Below are 23295 nucleotides of genomic sequence, written 5' to 3' on the forward strand. Positions count from 1 at the left end.
TGCATCGGGTGTGGAATCCAAAGAAATGGAGTAGTATTTTGATTGGTTAACTCGAGAAATAATTTCTCTGAGGACTTGTTCACCCATTACATTGATAATTTCTTCCATAATTGTAGATGACAGGTAGTTTGTATGACCCTTGCCGCGATTGGCTTGAGTTTTGATATGCTGTGGAAGAAAGTCATCGTACTGGGCGATGAGCTCAAGAATGCCCAGAAAATTTCCATTTCTAGGTGATCCCACCTAAACTGATAAACTGAATAACATTTACTACTCGTTTCAACACTGACCTCCAATAATGCTCCCAAGACTCGACCTGTTGTGTTAGCTCCGTATCAATTCGCCCAATCGCTTTTAACCTCATATTGAAAGCAATTGTAGAGTTCAGATGTTCCGCTGACTGCTCATGACTTTTTATACGTTCTTGGGAATGTTTCCACATTAGACGAAAGCTGAGAAGACTCAGATGCTGTAATAAAGCACATCATCAATCTGCATGTGAAGCAATAAATGCGTCCTTTAGAGGGGGAGAAGCATAACCAATACCTCATTATGACTTCTCCGTTATGATTTTGACAACGGAAAAGCCCAAGTGTGCACATTCTTGAAATATTGAGGTCCTTTCTAGGTTGCTGAACCGAGTGTGCAATGAACAAACTTTCATCACAGTGCTGGATTGTTGATACACCCCTTTTCAGCCAGTAATCTCCCATCTGTTCCGAAATAATGGATGGTCAAAGTCTAATGTCATCGCCCCCTGGTGGTCCCTCAACTTCACCTTCTTCATAAGATGTGCCACTATCAATCTCCTTTTCTTTGTGTTCTTCAGTTGTACACGTTACTACTTCAGCCTTTTCTTTGCCAGGATCAACAACCATTTCCACTGATGCATTGTCAGGTTGATCAGATTCTACTAAGTCATTACTCCTTTCCGACACTTGCCTTGAACAGTGAAGAACTTGTACAATTTTCTTGTCTTCGCTATCTCTTCTGTTGATTTCCTTGTTGCTTCTTTTGCCTTACGTCTTTTAGAAGCCCCAGACTCTCAAATTCTTGTGTGATGTCTGTGCCTATCTCCTTCACGATTGTCCATCATGATAATCCAAAAGTAACAAAATGACCTTGTCAACCCTTGAAGTCCTGAAAGGGAATTAAAGATGAAAATATGCACATATGTATGTATGCATATTGTAGTCTAACGGGTAAGGTCCCTCCTTGTGGAGAGTGACATAAAGAAGCAATTTGCATATGTATATTGTAGAAATTTGGGCTGTCTATATCAAACACTGCTGCTGGGCTCTATATGTCAGAGGCTGCTGCTGGGCTGTATATGTATGAAAGGCTTCTGGACCTGTATATACAGTATGGTACTGTGTAGGACAGGAGCTGCAAGAAAGATACACAGACAGACACACAGACAGACAGACACACACACACAGACATACAGAAATCATACTCATCCACTGCGACACTGTGAAGACTGAACCACTTCACCTCTGGATCTTCAGTGACTGAAGTTCCATTCCAGAGTGATGTCCTGCCACACTCCGCGGTGGAGAATCCTCTTCTCGTGCCGACATTGTGGCTCCGCCTCCTTCCTCGAAGGTAGCTGAACAAACTCTCATCTGATCTAATCCAAGGGAGCGATCATATAGCTGAATAGGTAGCACCTAGAAACTTGTGTTGGGATCGGAGAAGGCTGCGACATGCCATAAGCTAAGCACTAGGTACAGAGTACTAATGAAGTATGGTTAGCCAAGTCAGTGGATGCTGACGCAGGTCAGGTGCCATGACTCTGCCGCTCTGTGCCAGCCACTGAGATGTAGGACCGTAGCCAGGTCCCTACACTTTCAATAGTTTCTCTTTTGTTAACTGTTCCTTATCATTAGAAATGGTTCACAGCAAAGAGACGTGTATTTTACATGTTTTGAGATATTTATCCCTATATTGGTGGGAGGCCTCCACTTGGTGGGTGGCCCAGGGCCTGGGCCCATTGGGCCCCCCCAAAATCCGGGCCTGGGACAGGCACAACTTAGCGACATGACGGTGGAAACAATACCAGAATGTATGACTGGAAAGTATGACCAGAAAGTAGAAGGGGGGCATCTCCAGGAGAGGGGTCCAACACCTGTTTAAGTGGGGACTGCTGGTTCCAGGATGAAAGATTGAGTAGGGGTGACTCCCATTCAGACGGTGACGCAAGGGGAAAAGAGTGCAATAAAGTTGACCCGGGTACAAATGGCAAGTCTTCCTCCTGTCGCCAGAGACGTAAAGGGCGCAAAGAGACTGAACAAGTTGCACACTTTGAGGATATAAATAAAGGAAAAGTAGGGACTTGTGCTTTTACTCAAAATGTGAGTACTCTTCCAGACACTGAAAAGGTTGGAAAGGAAGATGACGTCTCATTGCCAGTAGTAACCGCTAGGGCTGAGTATGATGTTGTGCTGTAAGAAGCACTGACACAGTGGAATGACAGTGCTCCACAAGGTGAAGTCAGGACGAAGGAGCCAGCCAAGAAGATAGTATGGCTGACCTCTTCTGTGTCGGGACAATCAGCTAATGGTCGGTCAGTTGGTGGCACTGAAGGAGAAGAGAACCTGGAGAGTGCTGGTTAAGCGAGAATCTACGAAGGTCACGGAGACCTGTAGTAGACCCACATCTGTGGTGACAAAGGAGTGAGATGGCTGAGTATGGTGAAGCCTCCAGAGAACCTGATGCTGAAGAGCTGGAGAGTGTGGAGTTCTCTTAAGTTCTAGAGAGTAGAAAGGTACCTAAGGGTGACCGGGCAGAGCCTCAAGAGAGGTTGAAGGTGTCGAGTATGAAAGCTGCCAACTCCACGCAGCTGGATCAGGTGCGTCACCTGGAGTCCAAGCTCTCAGTAGTCAAGGCTCAGCTCAGAGAGAAGGATGCGCAGGAGCAGAAGCTGCTCCATACCCTCCACTCCACCGAGGAGAAGCTGTGCTCTGCTTGGCAGGAGAATGCAGAAAACGTGTCTCAGCTGGAAATGACCTACTGGAACAAAATGCAGGAGTTCCAGGACCTCGCCAAAGAGTTGTCTCGGGAGTAGGAAAAAGTGACAGATTTACAAGCCGAAGTAAAGCATTTGAAGGAACAAAAATCTGACAAAAACTCAGCTTTGGAGTCTGGGAGCAAGAACAGTGATTCTTCAGAGAGCCCAGCAGAGACCCTAGAGGCAGTCGAAGGTAATGGATGGAAGACCCATGAGAAAGCTAAACCTGGTGATGAAGGAACAGATAGAACTCTCAAGCAGCAGAGTTTGGGTGGGCAAGCTGGCCCATCTGAAAATATAATTAAAGAAGTTATGGTGCGACACATGCTGGCCAAAAGAGAACAGGATCATGAAATAAAGATGCTTAAAGAGATGGTAAAAGAGCATGTCGAACGAGAAAGGGTCCTGGGCACAGAGTGGATGAGCTGGAGAAGGAAGTCTCTGAGCTCAGAGGTCACCTGTCAAAGTGTCAAACCGTGAACAAGGCCACATTGGAAGATATGGAGGTGCTCAGAGAAGCATTAGGAGGACTTCTACAAGAGAAGGAGTTGGTGGTCGCAGACTTACAGCGGCAGTGCCAGAGTGGTAATGAGGCAAAGCTGTAAAGGCCCATCTTGGCAAAGGGTCTTGAAGAGGGTAAAGCTCAGGGAGAGTTTGCGCTAAGAGCTGGACAAGACAATCAGCCAGTCATGGCAGATGTCTTGATGGAAATGTCCTAGGCAAAACAGGAGCCGTCCGTCCGTGAAGAGAATAGCACTTTGAAATTCAAGTGAGTTGTTGAGGTACCCGAGGACCTGAGAGAGGCATGTGCCAGGCAGTCTGTGCTTGAAGAATTCAAGAAGGCTGTGGGGGCGTGTAAGGTGTACTGGCCCCCAGAAGCTAAACAGTTAGTGGTACTGTCCACAAATGATGTCACAGCGAGGAGAGTAGCTATCCTGAGTGGAGATGTGTGCGTGCAACGTGGATATTTCGATTGAGGAATGAAGACGCTGCTAGGCAGCTGGAGCATATGAGGAAAGCTCAGAGTCTTCTGCCTATTCCTATGGTGGAAAAAGTCATTGGAAGAAATGGTCGACCCATGCAAGAGAAGGTGGATAAGTCTGGAGTGGTGAGATTAAGAATTCCAGGTGACCATGAAGACCAGAAACACAGAGAAAAGGGTATGACTCGATTCTTCGTCTTGGGTACGATGGAGAGTCTCGGAGCTATACTCTATTGGAGTATCGAATGGTGTATCTAAAGGAGATAGAGCAGTTAAGGCTCGAAAGATTGCTTCTTACAGGACAGCTTTGCCACATTGGTGGATGATGGCTGCCGCCTTCAACCCAAGGTAATGGGAACTGAAGGGGCCCTCCAAATAATGGAATTGCTGACAGCCAAAGACATCTAGAAAGAAGAAACCTTGGAAGTTCAGGAAGGAAAACAAGGATGCCAAGAATCTGAAAATGGCAGATCTACTCTCAGGGCAAAGCTGAAGGACCTGGACAATAGCCCCTGTAACATACTAGATGGGTCAGACTCAGACAGTAGGTTCGACTGTAAGTGAGTCTCGTGACTGCACCAACCGTAGGAAGCGGTCATGGAGAGAAAGGTCGGGTGAAGGTTATACTTGAGAAATGTGGTGACTAAAAAGGGTCTGGTGACACAGACAGACTGTGACTCAAGGGCTCAAGGGCTGAAGCTCAAAGCCTACATACGGACCTCTGGGGGCAGGGGAGGCCTAACAAATTGATGACTATGAAACGTAAGGCGACAAGGAATTTAGTGACTGATGGACTATGTTTTCGGGACTGAGAAGGCCCTCTCGACAGGTAGGGCATGGTGACATGCGTGACATGTCTCGAGGCCCCTGGTTTATGTCAAGTGTTCAACCCCACAAGTTTGAACAGAGGGGGGTATGTGAGACAGTGACTGGTGTTGTGGTGAATGGACGGTATGTGTTGCAGTGGAGAAGGTCCTCTGGGCTCTTAGCCTGTTGCTCTGGGACCTGTACTTCCATGAGACTTATTTAGCTTATAAGGCGTTGTGCTTACAGGGTTAGCCAGAGAGCTGGGCGGATCTGGCTAGTCACAGACCTCCAATCAAGGGGTGGGTCTCATACGTTATAATGAGACTGTGGTTTAGTCACATGGTCTCTGTGTTGGAAGGTCCTGCAAGAGGACTAGATTCCTGAATAGCACATGGTGAGGCCATGTACCTGCAGTCTGTGATGGCTAACTGCATTGGGGAAGCTACCGACCTTCGCCCTTCTGAGGGTCTGGAACTGTCGGGTTTGACCTGTTGAGCCAGTCATTGCCCGGGACAGGGATTCCAGTTAGGCAGCTTCCCTGGAAGCCAGGACTGACAAAAAGACAGCATGTGGAGCTGAGCTCCTGGAAGCTAACCTCAGACAAGGGGGTTGTAAGAATGGCAGGGAGGTATATCTGCTACATGAGCAGACTGGTGTCTTGTTATGATCATGAATGTAACTAAACGGTCTGTAGTCTATCCGGTTTATGCCGTGTCTAAATAAACCGGATGGTCTGTTTAAGTGAGAAACCGTTCCTGTGTGCCTTAATCCTGTTGCCAAGTGAGTGACCCCAAACCATACAGTGAGCATTATCTTATGCCTCCACACAAAATACCCCCCCACACATAGTAACACCCACCCACACTAAATACTCCCCACTCACACTGTAATACCACCCCCCCACACACAGTAAATACCACACACACACAAACACAGTAATCTCACCTACTCCTCCAATTATTATTTATTTATATAGCACCATTGATTCCATGGTGCTGTTCATGAGAAGGAGTTACGTCAAAACACAAATATCACTTAGGCTGTGTTCACACGTAGCGGAACTCTCGCGGAAATTACCGTGAGAATTCCGGAATTCCATTCCGCTGGAAAATCGCATTTTAAATTCCCGCGATTTTCCCACAGAAAAACTAGCATTTTGCAAGCGTATTTAGCTTGCAGAATTGCTAGCGTTTTCCAAGCGATCTGTAGCATCGCTTGGAGAACTGATTGACAGGTTGGCCACACTCGTCAAACATAGTGTTTGACGAGTGTGACCAACTTTTTACTATTGAGGCTGCCTATGCGGCATCAATAGTAAAAGACAGAATGTAAAAAATAATAATAAAAAAAAAATATTGTTATTCTCACCTTCCGATGTCCCGCGCAGCCTTCCCGCCTCTCTCCACGCTCCTGGTCCCAGTAATCATTTGCGACAATTACCGCGATGACGTCCGTTCTCACGCGATCGTGACGTCTCGCGGTCATTCGCGATGACGTTGTGCGAATGACCGCGAGAACGGACGTCATCGCTCGCAAAGGCTTACTGGGACCGGGAGCGTGGAGAGAGGCGGGAAGGCTGCGCGGGATGTCGGAAGGTGAGAATAACAATATTTTTTATTTTAAATTCTATTTTTTACAGGGATATGGTACCCAAAGCCCGGAGGACAGTATCCTCTCCTCCGGACCGTGGTTGCCATCCGCTTATGTTCTGCTTACTTTTCGCATGGTGTGCACAGCCACATGCGGAAAGTAAGCAGAACAATGCATTCCTATGGGTGTGGGATCGCCGCGATTCCGCAAAATTAATGAACATGCTGCGTTTTTTACCACGAAGCGATTCTGCAGCGGTAAAAACCGCAGCATTAGCACAGCATTGCGGAATCCCATAGGAATGCATGGGATGCTTATTTTTCACGTTTTCGCGGCAAAAACGTTCGGAAAATACCGCCGCGGAAACGCGAAAAAACGGTACGTGTGAACGAGGCCTCACAGAAGACAAAGAAACAATGACAGACTAGTACAGAGGGAAGAGGTCCCTGCCTCTTGCCTGATTACATTCTACAGGATTATGGGGAAGGAGACAGAAGGTTGGGGGTTGCAGTAGCTCCGATGGTGTTGATGTGGCAGCGTGGTCATTACAGGTTGTACGCTTTCTTGAAGAGATGGGTTTTCAAGTTCCACTTGAATGATCCAATTGTGGTGGCTAATCAGATGTGTTGGGGCACACAGTTCCAGAAGATGGGGGATATTCAGGAGAAGTCTTGGAAGCGATTGGGTGAGGAGTGAGTAAGCATGAAGGAGAGAAGGAGGTCTTGGGAGGACCAGAGATTACGTGAGGGAAGATATTGGGAGATTAGTTTGGAACAATACAGAGGAGAAAGGTTATGGATGGCTTTGTAGGTCAGTGTTAGTAGTTTGAACAGGATGTGCTCGGAAATTGGGTGCCAGTGAAGGGATTTGCAAAGGGGGGAAGCAGGGAAGTAGAGAGGACAGAGATGAATTAGTCTGGCAGCACTTTTAAGGACAGAATGGAGAGGTGCAAGAGGGTTGGAATGTAGGCCACAGAGAAGAATGTTGCAGTAGTCAAGGTGGGAGATGATTAGGGCATGCACAAGCATTTTAGTAGATTGAGGGTTGAGGAAAGAATGGAGTCTGGAAATATTTTTTAGCTAGAGGTGACAGGAGGTGGCGAGAGCATGGATGTGCAGTTTGAAGGACAGGGCGGAGTCAGGGGTTACTCCGAGGCAGCAGACTCCTGGTACAGGGGAAAGTGTGATGTCACTTATTGTGATAGATAGATCCAATCTTAGGTGTCTTCAGCTCCACTAGCATGAAGCACTTACCTCCATTGTGCCTCAGGGAGTGACATCATCAGCGTGATCACATGACCTGATCACGCAGCTAGAGTCGCTCTGAAAGATGCGAGTGTAATTGAATACTGGGAGCCGGCAAGCTGCAGCCTCTCTGTGCCGTCTGTCAACTTGAGGTGCAGGGGCAGAGCTTCACGGAGGAAGCCAGCAGCCCTCCGCACTTCAGCCATACACTAGTGTGAAACTAGCCTTAAACAAATACTTTTTTATGTACCCTTTGAATTTATGACAGCATTAAGTGTTGTTGGGTAGGAGTATTTCAGAATGACAACCTAGAATTTGCAATCTTTGTTCACTCTGCCTTGCATAGCGCTCCAAATTTGTCAGATTGCAAGGGAATCACTTGTATACAGCTCTCTTTAGGTCAACCCACAAATTTTCAATTCTATACAGGTCTGGGCTCTAACTGGGCTATTTTCAAAACTTTGGTCTTCTTAAGATCGCTGTTGTGCTACAAAGTGAAATTCCTCTTCATTTTCAACTAACAGGTTTTGATGAAAAATTGACTGATATTTAGAGCTCTCCATAATTCTCTCCAACTCCAGCTGCAAGAAAATAGTCACAAATGCTGCCTCCACCATGCTTCAATGCTGCCTCCACCATGCTTCCCTGTGGGTATAGTGTTCTTTTGGTGATACACATTGTTAACGATATGGTTGGTGCAAAGTTACATCTTGGTCTCATCACATAACACATTTTCCCTCATGATTTTGGCAGACTTGATGTAGGTTTTGGCAATAGATTGCCACGTTTGTGTTTTTTCTTTGCAAGAAAAGGCTTGTGACTTGCCAACCTACCCCACAGGCCATACTTATGAAGAATACATGAGATTGTTGTCACTTGCAGTACACAACCAGTACTTGCCAGAAATTTTTGTAGCTCCTTAAATGCTGCTGTAGACCTCTGGTAGTATAGCTCAAAAAACAAAATGCGCATGATATGGCATTACCCAGGCAATTAACATTGTAGATTGTATAGTATTGCTCACCTGGCTACAGGATTACCTGTGGGCACATGGTACAAATTTTTATAGTCTGCTGTTATATCTATAAGTTTTGTATTACATCATATATCCATGGTATATATGATTATAATTTTTTCGTTAGTCTGATGGATTTTAATTATTTCCTAATAAAGGTTTATTTTGAAAGGGTTACAGTTTCTTGTAAGCTGCTAGTCTCTTCTCTTTGATACTATTGTGAGCACTCAGCTCACATACAGTTGAAACCAGAAGTTTACATACAGTTGTGCTCAAAAGTTTTTATATCCTGGCAGAATTTTTACTTTCTTGGCCTTTTTTCAGAGAATATGAATGATAACACCAAAACTTTTTCTTCACTCATGGTTAGTGGTTGTGTGAAGCCATTTATTGTCAAACCAATGTGTTTTCACGTTTTAAATCATAATGACAACCCAAAACATTCAAATGACCCTGATCAAAAGTTTACATACCCCATTTCTTAATACTGTATGATGAGGGAGCTATTGAGGGAGGGCTAAATTAACCCCTCACGGTTGACCAAGTGATTTCCAAATTAATCCACAGGGCGTTGCTAGCAACTGGGAATGACCAGACGGAGACGTATGCCTCTGTATGGGAGGATCAAGGCAGATCACTAACCCGTTTATTATGTCACCTTTTTATAGTATTTTGCTTAAATATGCAAAGTACTCAGCTACCAATAGCATCGTCGTGACACATTTACTTTATAAGCCAATAGTATTGCAAGAAAATCGGAATATGTCCCTAGCTACGTGACGCAGAGAATAGAACAATAGCACATTCATCAGGGTCTCATATATCATATCTTGTTCAGACTGGGACAGTCTGGTTTCTTAACAACCGCAAACTTTCACCTAACTACAAAATTTAACTCGTAAGCAACAAAATGGCGTCGCAAGCACTAAAATGGAGGTCTGGAGAACAAGATGTCCCGTACAACTGAATACTGTACTTCACAATCCCCCCTAGATAAATTTAGTTAACTAATATGCAGCATCAGAGGTGCTATCCCAAGCCATAAGCTCAAGGGGTACTGGTCTTCACATGGCTGATGCCATGTTATCAGTCATGGCTGTTGCAGCGCACCCATCTCCCCGTATGCTACAATTTACAAATAACAATTTTTGATGATGGTGGTGGAGATCTTTTGAAGGTAGCCATGCGCTTGGCTTCAACATCTTCATCAAGTAGCCTTTTGAGATCGGTATAGAGAAGAGCAGGGGCAACGATGACTTTGGTATCATCGCTAGCTATCCTAGTGCAGAATTTCCTAATACATACAGAAATACATCAAAGAACAAGTTTTAGTATCACATATACAACAAGGATACAGGCAGCAATATACATCAAGCTTTGTAAAATCCCAGTTATCCAGCCCCCAATTCCCTTAAATCAATTGGCTGGATTGAGAAAGGAGAAGGTGTCAGACCACCAACTGTCCTTATTATGATCATTGTCTTTATCATATTGATCTCTGAGCCTTTGAATATCTTCTAACTTTAACTTTAATTTCTACCAATAATAATACAGAAAATGTGGAAAACCAAAACATTTTGCCCCCTTTATTTGCTATTGGCTTGTTGGGTGATGAGGAGGACTTGATAGGGACCGTCATACAAGGGTTCTTGTCCATGCTTTCTGACATGCCTTTTCACAACTACCAAATCACCAGGCTTCAGATTATGACAGGTGTCGGTTTCTGATGAATCTGGAAGAGAAAAAGAAACTAGAGCATGGGTGTTAGCAAGATTTTTACTAAGCTGAAAAACATACAGTTGTGGCCAAAAGTATTGACACCCCTGCAATTCTGTCAGATAATACTCAGTTTCTTCCTGAAAATGATTGCAAACACAAATTCTTTGGTATTATTATCTTCATTTAATTTGTCTTAAATGAAAAAACACATAAGAGAATGAAGCAAAAAGTAAAACATTGATCATTTCACACGAAACTCCACAAATGGGCCAGACAAAAGTATTGGCACCCTCAGCCAAGAAACTGAGTATTATCTGACAAAATTGCAAGGGTGTCAATACTTTTGGCCACAACTGTATAATACTGCAAAAATAAGATTTTTCCGATTTAAAGTTACAGTGCAATGCGTGCTTCAATCTATTGTTGTCACTCTTGCACCCAGGCCCGGATTGGCAATAGAATCAACCGGGCATTTTCCCGCTGGGCCGCTGTCACGTGGGCCTCGGGCGGCAGCGCCCGATCATCTGGCCGCTTGCCAGCTGCTGCGGCCACTGTTGCTCCTGACGCTGGCCCTCTGCGGGCACGGCGGTGATAGTTTCAAGTCCCTCCTGCACTGCAGGGAGATAAGCCGCCACGCCCCCCCCACGCACCCCATCCTCGCCTTAGCATGAGACCCCCTCCCCCCGCAGCCACTCACAGCGTTGCACTCGCTTGCCTGCTCGCTCTGTTCGCAGGACCTGTGATGAGGTCACAGGAGGGGAGGAGTCAGGGGGTCACATGATCAGGAGCCTTTGTCCAGACCCCCGATCATGTCACCCCTGACTCCGCCCCTCCTGTGACCTCATCACATGTCCTGTGCGCTCAGCCTTGCCTCTACCGTCTGCAAGACTCTGCTTTGCTGTTGTCATGGTGCTGGTTGAGGTAAGTATGTGTGGGGTCAGGATTTACAGTGTGGATGCAGCAGAGCCGTGTGTGTATGAGGTGTACGGAGCGGAGCCGTGTGTGTACGAGGTGTACGGAGCAGAGCCGTGTGTGTACGAGGTGTACGGAGCGGAGCCGTGTGTGTACGAGGTGTACGGAGCGGAGCCGTGTGTGTACGAGGTGTACGGAGCGGAGCCGTGTGTACGAGGTGTACGGAGCGGAGCCGCGGGTGTACGAGGTGTACGGAGCGGAGCCGCGGGTGTACGAGGTGTACGGAGCCGAGCCGTGTGTACGAGGTGTACGGAGCGGAGCCGTGTGTACGAGGTGTACGGAGAGGAGCCGTGTGTACGAGGTGTACGGAGAGGAGCCGTGTGTACGAGGTGTACGGAGAGCAGCCGCGCGTGTACGAGGTGTACGGAGCGGAGCCGTGTGTACGAGGTGTACGGAGCGGAGCCGTGTGTACGAGGTGTACGGAGAGGAGCCGCGCATGTACGAGGTGTACGGAGAGCGGAGCCAAGTGTGTACAAAGCATACAAAGCGGGCTTTTCCCACGGACACAGGAGTACACGGCGGAGCCCTGAGGAGCATTTTAAAACACACATATGACGTTCCACCTGAAGTGATGTGCTGGAAGCTGACCGGAAATGAGATAATTTCTTGAGGAGATTGTGACGGAACCAGGAATGCTTCAGATCCATCACCGTGTCCTCCTCCGACAGTGCAGACAGCAGGATCGCCTTGGAATCGGGGATGTCGGCCATGTGAGCGGATCATGATAGGTCCTGCACCGGGAGGCTCAGGTGGGTACTACAATGGGAGCCGGGCTGCTATAGTATCTTTGTAGAATCTTTCTTTATTTCTTTCTCTCTTTTTCTTTCTTTCTCTGTTCTTTCATTCTCTGTTCTGTCTATCCCTCATTTTCTTTCTCTCTCTGTTCTTTCTTTCTCTCTCTAATCTTTCTTTCTTTCTCTCTCTGTTCTTTCTTCCCTCTCTTTCTCTCTGTTCTTTCTTTCTTTTCTTTACTTCTTTCTTTCTCTCTCTGTTCTTTCTCTGTCTCTCTCTGTTCTTTCTTTCCCCTTTCTTTCTCGCTCTCTCTGTTTTCTTTTTTCTCTCTCTCTCTCTGTTTTCTCTCTTCCTTTGTGCCAGTCAGTGTGCCCATAATGCCAGCCACTGTGCCCTCAGTACCAGTCAGTGTGATCAGCAGTGCTAAATGGGTGCGATTAGGTGTGGACATGGGTGTGACTAGTTGTGAAATGGGTGTGGCTGGGCGTGGCCAAAAATTTGCAGTCTTTGTCCATCTTTCCCTTCTTCAAAAGTTGGGAGGTATGATAGGGGCGGCTATGACCAGGGGGTCTGGTTGCCCAATAAAGAGCAGTTCTGCCAGGAATTCTGTAATCATGCATACAAAAGGGGACAGAGATTTGGGAGGAGTACTGTACCTAAAAGCAATAAATAGGACTGAGCTGAAATACTGGGCACAGCTGTGACTACATGTTATATAGTTGTGTTAATCTCCTCTCACTTCTTGTAAACTACAAGTGTACAAAGATATTATATAGTCACCATGTGACTAGTGGGCCTGTGTAACTTCAAATGCCAGGGCTGAATTTTAGTCCCAGTCCGGCCCTGCTTGCACCGTCTATTTGCACATTTATGTCTATCTGTGTGTTACTGGAACCTAGTATGATCTGAAGTCACCTTAAATCCCCTGTGCACAATGTACAGACATTAAATTTTCTTGACTTTGAGACAAACATTGTGCATGTAGGCAGGTTCACAATGCCACCCAAATGTTGTAAGTACTTTAAATTGGTAGAAGAACAAGATTCCGTTACATATTTGTATGCCAGCTTTTTATAAGTATTCTTCCATTCCTAAATAACGGCGCATTGAATTTAATATTACATGTATAGATATGACTGTTAATATCTTTTATAAAATATACATAAAATGGTCATACATTAGCAGTTTATAGCAGAAGATGTTGTGAATTCTCTTGATCGGAGTTCTGAGCCGAAGCTCCCTCTGCTCCCTCTGGTGGTTACTGAGATTAGTGGAGCTGGCAAGGTGGACGGAAGATCCCCACCTGACGACGATAATTGGAAACCTGGGATTACTAGCTGGGTGCATATAATTGAGCTGGCTGCTCTTTGAGGTTGCTGGTGATTTCCTCCCTGTGCATTTGGAGTTCTTTTGTCCCCTGCCTGATCTGCATTGTTCAGCTAAGTGATTCTTTTGCTAATCCTTTGCATCTAATCTGGTTTTGCCTTTTTTTTGCTTTCTGCTTTGTTGCTAGGATTCAGCGTGCTCCCTGCTGAGGGCAGCGCTGGGCCCTGCTTCATATGTTGCAGCTTGTTCAGTCCCCTGTCATGTTAGTATCTTTTTGCTTTGCTTCCAGTTCATACCAGAGTGCTGATCTAGCGGGGGTGAGGTCATGTGACCTCAGGTTTTTTGTATATCAGAAGTGTTGGACTTTTTTAGGGTTTTGTGTGTGATTGCAGACAGTATCTTTTCTGTCCTGTCCTGTCTAGACAGCTTGCCCCCCCCCGTTTGCTCAGTCTCTTCTCTGCCTGTGTTTGTGTCTCATCTTGTCTCACCGACAACATATGTTTGGGGGCTGTCTATTCCTTTGGGGATCTGCTCCAGGGCAGTTTAGATTTCACCTTTCTGTCTTTAGGCTTAGATAGTTCTCCGGCTGTGACGAAGCGTCTAGGGCATCGTAGGAACGCTCCATGGCTACTGCTAGTTATGTGGATAGGATCACGGGCCTGCAATCCGCTTAGTTACCAACCTCTCTGGTCCTCTGGTGGTTTAGCCTGTTCCTGCCATCCTCCTCAGTGACCCATTCATAACAGAATCACCAACCTAACCGCAGACTCTAGGGTACTCAAAAGAAGGAAAGAATTGTAAAAAAAAATTTTAATATAGAGATGAGCGACTTTGCCTTTTTTAGGGTCAAGTCGGGTTTCATGAAACCCGACTTTCGCAAAAGTCGGGTTGAACGAAAACGGCCGACTATAGGGAAAAGTCAGAGGTCCAACTGAAACACGAAACTGTCATGATCTCAGTGCGGGTTTGACTCGCACACGTGGGGTTAATGTTTGGAACCAGTGCTGATGACTGGCATTTCTGGGGTTAAAGGTTGTGATCCCGATGCAGGCTTACCTGCACACCTGGGGCTATGATTGCGGCCTCTCCCTGGTTCTGGGGGAGGCTTCTTATAGCCTCAGGACGCTCCCATCCCTGTCAGTTATACTCTTGCCCTTGGCATTGTGTGGTGACCCCTGAGTGTGTTAGTGCTGTGTTCTGGTTACTTGATTCTCTGTATATGACTCGGTCTGTTCCCTGGATATCGCTTTGGATTCTGCCTGGTACCTCCTATGTCTGTTTGGTCTTGATCTCTGCTTGACCCTGATTATCCGCTCTGTCTCATCCCTGGTACTGTACTGTGATCCTGTGTATGACCTTTGGCTTTGTCTGACCTCCCGTCTGTTTGTCCCTCCTGTACTTCATTTGCCCATACTGTTGTGACCTCCATTTTGCCTGACTCTGAGTTGTTGTATGGTGTACTGTCATATCTGAAAGCAGGACGCTAAGCCACGCCCCCTTGCAGTCACATGACCATAGGTCCCGTTCAAGCTTGTTCATTTTCAGTGTCCGCAGGTCCCGTGCCTCTTTACTTTCCAGAGCTGACTGGACCCTGACACTAATAGTTGAAGCACGCCCGGTCACCTCTGCTGCCCTGCTCCCCAGGTAACTCTTAGCACTGCTTCTGTACTCAGGACACGCGCACTGGCTCTATGAGCAAGTGTAGTGCGGTGTCTCTGACAGAAACCCAATGCAAGTCAATGGGGAAGCAAAGTCGGCAGGGAGTGGGAGTGGCTTTAGGACAATTCTTTTTGTGTTTATTCATTTAAGACAAAATAAATGAAGATAATAATACCAAAGAATTTGTGTTTGTAATCATTTTCAGGAAGAAGCTGAGTATTATCTGACAGAATTGCAGGGGTGTCAATACTTTTGGCCACAACTGTGTATATATGGGGGAACTGGGTCAACCATACCATATATATCGGAGAACTGGGCCTATCATATTATATGTATATGGGGTATACTGAGGCCATCATACTATATGTATGGGGTGAACTGGGGCCATCATTCTATATGTGTGGGGGGAACTGGGGCCATCATACTATATATATGGGGAACTGGGGCCATCATACTTTATATATGGGGGAATTGGGGCCATCTTACTATATTTAGGGGAACTGGGGCATCATACTATATATGGGGGGAACTGGGGCCATCATACTATATATATGGGGGAATTGGGGCCATCTTACTATATATACGGTAACTGGGGCCATCCTACTATATATATGGGGGGGAACTGTGACCAACATACTAAGCCACAAAAGGTCATTGCTAAAGAAGGTGGCTTTTCACAGGGTGCTGTATCCAAGCATATTAATGGAAAGTTGAATGGAAGGAAAAAGTGTGGTAGAAAAAAGGTGCACAAGCAACTGAGATAACCACAGCCTTGAAAGGATTGTTAAGAAAAGGCCATTTAAAAGTTTGGGGGGAGATTCACAAGGAGTGGACTGCTGTGGACACACAGACGTATCCAGGATATGGGCTACAAGTGTCTCATTCCTTGTGTCAAGCCACTCATGAACAATAGACAAGACGAGAAGTGCCTTCCCTGGGCCAAGGAGAAAAAGAACTGGACTGTTGCTCAGTGGTCCAAGGTGTTGATTTCACATGAAAGTAAATTTTGCATTTCATTTGAAAATCAAGGTCCCAGAGTCTGGAGGAAGAGTGGAGAGGCACACAATCCAAACTGCTTGAGGTCCAGTGTGAAGTTTCCACAATCAGTGATGTTTTGGGGAGCCATGCCGCCAGCTGGTGTAGGTCCACTTCATGCATCCCTGTGCCGACAAGGTTTTGGAGATGGAAATTTCATTCTCCAGCATAACTTGGCACCTGTCTACACTGCCAAAAGTACCAATACCTGGTTTAAAAACAACAGTATCACTGTGCTTGAATGGCCAGCAAACTCGCCTGACCTTAAACCCATAGAGAATCTAAAGGGTATTGTCAAGTGAAAGATGAGAGACACCAGACCCAACAATTCAGATGCAAAAGGAGCCCTGACCAAGTATTGAGTGCATTTAGTGAACATACATTTTAGTAGGCCAACATTTTGGATTTTAAGATAATTTTTCAAGCTGGTGTTATAAAGTATTCTAATTTACTGAGATAATGACTTTTGGGTTTTAATTGGCTGTAAGCCATAATCATCAACATTAACAGAAACAAACACTTGAAATAGATTACTCTGTTTGTAATGACTCTATATAATATGTGTTTCACTGAAATTAATTAACCTTTTGATGATATTCTAATTTTGTGAGAAGCAACTATATATAGGGGTGTCGCGACTAGTGACCGCGTTCGCGGCCGAGCTGGCACCTCCACGTCGACCGACCACGCCGACGTGGGGCGAGCATCCCAGGTGGGAACGGAATGTGGACCCACTGGACCACAGGGGGGACCCTGGCATACCCAGACGAGGGAAGAGTAGAGACCGGGGTCTGTGGCAGCTGAGCATGTGGACGAGGAGGCAGAACGACACCGCACAACTTCAGGTATAGACAAAGTTTACTTGAACAAGACATGGTACAGAAACAAAATAGTTATGCAAGGCTCTCGGTTCTGCACATCAGGGAAGGGTACACGTCTCAGGATAACAGACGAAGGCAGGAGGACATCACGGGTTGATGCAGTCCAGGGTTGTCTGGCACGGGCATACTAGGGCGGCCTCTTCCTCAGGCCCCAGGCATAGCACAGGCTCAGCAGGAGAACATCAGACACCAACCTCAGACTGACTTCAGACAATGGCAGGGGTCATCATGGGTTGATGCAGACCAGGGTCATCTGGCACGGGCATATCAGGACGGCCTCTTTCTCAGGCCTCAGGCATAGCACTGGCTCAGCAGGAGAACATCAGACACATACCCAGGACAGATGTCAGACGATGGCAGGAGTCATCATGGGTTGATGCAGTCCAGGATCCTCTGGCACGGGCATACTAGGACGGCCTCTCTCTCAGGCCTCAGGCGTAGCACAGGCTCAGCAGGAGAACATCAAACACCGATCCGAGAAGGACGTCATCACTGGGTGGACCTCAGATAATTGGCGGAACATCGGGACACGGGCAGAACATCAGGAACACGGACTGGACATCAGGAACACGGACATCAGGCCACCAGGAACACGGACATCAGGCCACCAGGAACACGGACATCAGGCCACCAGGAACACGGACATCAGGACACAAGGAACACGGACATCAGGACACGAGGAACACGGACATCAGGACACCAGGAACATGGACTGGACATCAGGATACAGGCAGGGCATCAGGACTCGGATCTTAGATAGAGCATCAGCACACTGGCATCGGACTCCGGACATCTGGCAGCGACCGACAGGATCCGGACATCAGGCTGCGGGCATCATTTACGGACATCAGGCCGCAGTCATCAGGCTCCGGACCACTGGCAGCGATCGGAAGGCTCCGGACATCGGGCAGAGAAGCATAGGATCCGGCCATCTGGCAGAGGACATCAGGCACAGCACATCTGGAAGGGGTCGTCAGACACCGGACATCAGGCCGTGGTCATCAGGCTCCGGTCATCTGGCAGCGACCTAGAAAGGAACCCCAGCGGTCTGGTGCAATCCCTGCCGGGTTGGACTGGAACTGGCAGGGAATTGCACTGAATCCCCAGCTGAGCACAGAGTGGCAGAAACCCAGCGGACACACCGGACTCCTACTTCCTAGATGAACCCAGGTTAAATCACAGCAAGTCAGGTAGCAAAGAGTCACAGTCACTGGGCACAGGGTTCAAGACATGAAGGGACCTCAGGAACATCCCACAGAGGACACAGTTCAGACAGGGTCAGGTAAAGGAGCAGGTCCAGAATTCAGGGAACAAGACACAACATAGACAGGCCTGGATATGCAGCCTCCAGGAAGGGCGATCTTGGTATTACTGCCCCCAGAGCAGGCAAAGAAACAAGACACAATTCAGACAGAGTCAGGTGCAGGAACAAATTCAGGATCCAGGATTCAGGGAACAAGACACAGGTGCAAGGCAAGACTCCACACAAACACAGGGACCAGGATATTCTGCCTTCTGGGAGGGCGGACAAGGGCCAGGATATTCTGCCTCCTGGGAAGGCGGACAGGGCCGAGGGCCAGGATATTCTGCCTCCTGGCAGGTGGCAAAACACAGTTCACATGGGGACAAAGAGCACCAGCTCCCCCAGAACTGATCACAATCAGAGCAGGAGCTGAACACACATACTCACATCGCTAGGTTCAGGAACTCAATGCGAAGCTCTGGCGATGCCCCAAAGGGGGAGGGAACTTTATATACCAGCTGCCTCACAGTCATAGGCTGGAGCAGCAATTGTAGCACACACCCATTCCTCATAAAAGCAGGGGAGGTGTGGCCGCGCGCACCCTAAGCAAGGCCAAACAAATCAGCATTGCAGAGGACACCTGGCGAGAGCTGCAAGCCTGAACATACGTGGTAAGCCATACACAATGTAGAGGACCTATTAACCCACCAATAGCTTTCCACAGCAGCAGCCAGGGACTGCACCAGCGGGTGGTCTTGCAAAGCAGCGGAGCCACGCACGCATGTACGGCTACGCAGCGGGGCAGGGACCTGAGCAGCATCCATAACGGTAACAGGCAACAGTATCCCTGCTAGTTAGGAGGAGAGGAGCAAAGGGTTAATGCAGACATGCAGAGTAACGCCGGGGAAGCAAAGTACAAACACACTGGCGTTACAAGGAGGAACTGGGGCGATCATAATTTATATATGGGAAGAACTGGGGCCATCCTACTAGATATACGGAGGAACTAGGGCTATCCTACTATATATATGGGGAACTGGGGCCATCCTACTATATATATGGGGAACTGGGGCCATCCTACTATATATATGGGGGAACTGGGGCCATCCTACTATATATATGGGGGAACTGGGGCCATCATACTATACATATGGTGGGAACAGGGACTCTATCAATGTAGTAATCTAGATTCTGAAACCATATCTATGCTGTAAACTTGGTTCTGTTCCCGTATCTATATACCAGACCTAGTTGGTTCTGGTCTGATATCTCTGTAGCAAGTGTGATAAAACACTCCGGGATCGGCTTTACTGGGGTCAAAGGTCACGTGCATTCAGCATGAAACTCAGGCGCAGAGACGGGGTCCGGGTATAACTGACACTGGGTCAGGTTTATTAACGGTGAAAGCAATGCATAAAGAAAAAAAACATAAAACAAATCCTTGCCTGTCCGGCACTAACTAAACAATGGACAACCTAACTACCAACTGGCGGGCTTCTCCCGTCCAGCCAAACCACAGTTGCAGTGGGCACTGCTTTCACTCACGTGTCTCTCACACAGACAGGCTCTCTGTGTTCCCAGGCTGAGACACTCACACAACCACCTGGCATCCTTTTATATCCACCTCCCATTATTCATTAGCAAGCAGGTGCGATACTAACCAGACTAGGCCACATAGGAAAGGAATCTGGGCGAGATATACCTGCCCTCATCCACTATTCCCACATGATTATCACATAAGCTTGATTCTGCTCCCTTATCTCTGTAGTAAGCTCAGTTCTTCCACCATAGCTCTAGTAAGCTCAGTTCTGCTCCCATATCTCTCTAGTAAGCTTGGTTCTGCTCCCATTATCTCTCTAGTAAGCTTGGTTCTCGTACTCTATCGATGTAGTAATCTAGATTCAGGCACCATATATATGCTGTATGCTTGGTTCTGTTCCCGTATCTATGTAGTAGACCTAGTAAGCTCCGTTCTGCTCCCTTATCTCTGTAGTAAGCTTGGCTCAGCTCCCTTATCTCTGTTGTAAGTGTGGCACCACAGGAGTCCGGTAGCCACAAGGGCATTGCCTTCCTCACAGGGGATAATGTCAGGCCTGAAGCAAGGAGGGATCCCCTGGCCAGGTATACACAGCATGCAACACAGATCCTGCTCTAGGCCAGCAGGGGGAACTCTGAACCTGACTTGAGGGGAGCTGCTCTATCTGGTCAGGAGGAGGAAGTTAGTTAGAGTTTCAGTCAGTCAGTGCTGGGAACTGGACGAGTGAGAAGCTTGTCCCCAGACTAGAGTGCATTCTGAGTCAGAGAGGAAGATAAAAGTATAGGGAAGCTTGGGAAGAGGAGTTGTGACCACTAGAGTTGAGCGACTTTTGGTTTTTTAGGGTCGCGTTTCGTTTCGTGAAACCCGACTTTTCCAAAAGTCGGGTCGAGCAAGATCGTCCGATTATAGGGAAAAGTCGGGGTCGTCCCGAAACACGAAACCCAATGTAAGTCAATGGGGAATAAAAGTCGGCAGTGAGAGGAGGACAGGAAACACACCAACAGTGCCCATTTGAATGCCAAAAGCATCAATTCTTCTTACTTAAGCTTGTCAACCTTAATTAACTTCATAATATAAGTTACGCACTGAAAAATGGGTGTTATTTGGCTAAAGTTGTGGGGGGGGAGGGCTGGCTGCAGGTTTTCAGGTGCCCTGGGCGAAAGAGCGCCCCTTTAACACATACCACAACTCATCATGCTCCGATACGGCAGATAAATAGCGGTATAGTACAATGAAAAATACCTCACTTTTTACATCTCATGACGAGGCCCATCTGTTTCTCCATACAGAATCATTGGTCCCATATAATGTTTGAAACAGTATATGATGAGCTCCACATAATGCTACAGTATATGTTGGTCCCCATGGATGAAGCTCCACTGTCTTATGGGCCCAAATAATGCTCCAAACATAATGGGCCCCATTTCTAATGCTCTAGTGTATAATGGGCCCTGTAAATCCTGCTCCAGTGTCTGATGTCCACCTTTGGAATGTTCCAGTGTATGGTGGGCCCCATCTATCATTCTCCAGAGTATAGTGCTCCCCAAAAATTTCTGTCCCAACATTGAAAACAATCAAATAAGTCTCCTCGCTAGGGAATCCCTGTACTTGTCTGTACAGGTGCTGTAGCTTGCTTAACAGCTCGCCAGCCGTTCTCACGCTCAGTATGGATTGCACGTGATTGCACAAAGGTTAGAAAGGGTACCGTATCCCTGGATAACATGTATGGATAGCGTACACATTCAAAATATATGTCTATACAGCATGAGGCAGGCTCAGACGGTGTTAGGCCCAGTATGGATTGCACATGATTGCACAAAGGTTAGAAAGGGTACCGTATCCCCGGATAACATGTATGGATAGCGTACACATTCAAAATATATGTCTATACAGCATGAGGCAGGCTCAGACGGTGTTAGGCCCAGTATGGATTGCACGTCATTGCACAAAGGTTAGAAAGGGTACCGTATCCCCGGATAACATGTATGGATAGCGTACACATTCAAAATATATGTCTATACAGCATGAGGCAGGCTCAGACGGTGTTAGGCCCAGTATGGATTGCACATCATTGCACAAAGGTTAGAAAGGGTACCGTATCCCCGGATAACATGTATGGATAGCGTACACATTCAAAATATATGTCTATACAGCATGAGGCAGGCTCAGACGGTGTTAGGCCCAGTATGGATTGCACGTCATTGCACAAAGGTTAGAAAGGGTACCGTATCCCTGGATAACATGTATGGATAGCGTACACATTCAAAATATATGTCTCAGGAGGCAGGCTCAGACGGTGTTAGGCCCAGTATGGATTGCACGTGATTGCACAAAGGTTAGAAAGGGTACCGTATCCCCGGATAACATGTATGGATAGCGTACACATTCAAAATATATGTCTATACAGCATGAGGCAGGCTCAGACGGTGTTAGGCCCAGTATGGATTGCACGTCATTGCACAAAGGTTAGAAAGGGTACCGTATCCCCGGATAACATGTATGGATAGCGTACACATTCAAAATATATGTCTATACAGCATGAGGCAGGCTCAGACGGTGTTAGGCCCAGTATGGATTGCACGTCATTGCACAAAGGTTAGAAAGGGTACCGTATCCCCGGATAACATGTATGGATAGCGTACACATTCAAAATATATGTCTATACAGCATGAGGCAGGCTCAGACGGTGTTAGGCCCAGTATGGATTGCACGTCATTGCACAAAGGTTAGAAAGGGTACCGTATCCCCGGATAACATGTATGGATAGCGTACACATTCAAAATATATGTCTATACAGCATGAGGCAGGCTCAGACGGTGTTAGGCCCAGTATGGATTGCACGTCATTGCACAAAGGTTAGAAAGGGTACCGTATCCCCGGATAACATGTATGGATAGTGTACACATTCAAAATATATGTCTCAGGAGGCAGGCTCAGACGGTGTCAGGCACAGTATGGATTTGACGGCCCAGATTACACAGCGGAGGAGCAGGGAGAGGTAAAGATTGCAAATGCTGGGGCCCTGCCCAAGCAAGGGGGGCCCACTCGTGGGCGTCGGTACTGGCACTTGGCCCCTCATAGTACAGCGGTGTGTCTGACGGCGGGTGTGCACCACCGCCGTAAGAAACACTTGATTGCACTATGAGGGACCCTGTGCCAGTGCCCGCGCCCAAGAGTCGGCCTACCCACCTGTCCAGGGCAACGGCACTCGCACGGTGTCATGCGGTAGGTGGTGACCCCGGCCATGGGGGGGGGAGGCAGCACAGTTAGGGAGTTTTAGAAAGTGGCATATGTTGATGTTGGACATTCAGCTGATGCAAAAGGCGAAATAGGTGAAGTACCAGGAAGAGGTGGACCAAAGCAAGCCATTTTTCTGTCACCCTATGTGTCATCAGGGGAAGGTGGGACAAAATCCTTGGAAACCCATGCGTCGTTCATTTTAATGAAGGTTAGATCATCCACATTTTGGGTTGACAGACGGGTCCTTTTTTCTGTAAGGATTGATCCAGCTGCACTGAAGACTCTTTCCGATAGCACACTTGC

The sequence above is a fragment of the Dendrobates tinctorius genome, unplaced genomic scaffold, assembly GCF_039654945.1.
Source record: "Dendrobates tinctorius isolate UK_male_01 unplaced genomic scaffold, ASM3965494v1 ptg000043l, whole genome shotgun sequence".
Classification (NCBI taxonomy): domain Eukaryota; kingdom Metazoa; phylum Chordata; class Amphibia; order Anura; family Dendrobatidae; genus Dendrobates; species Dendrobates tinctorius.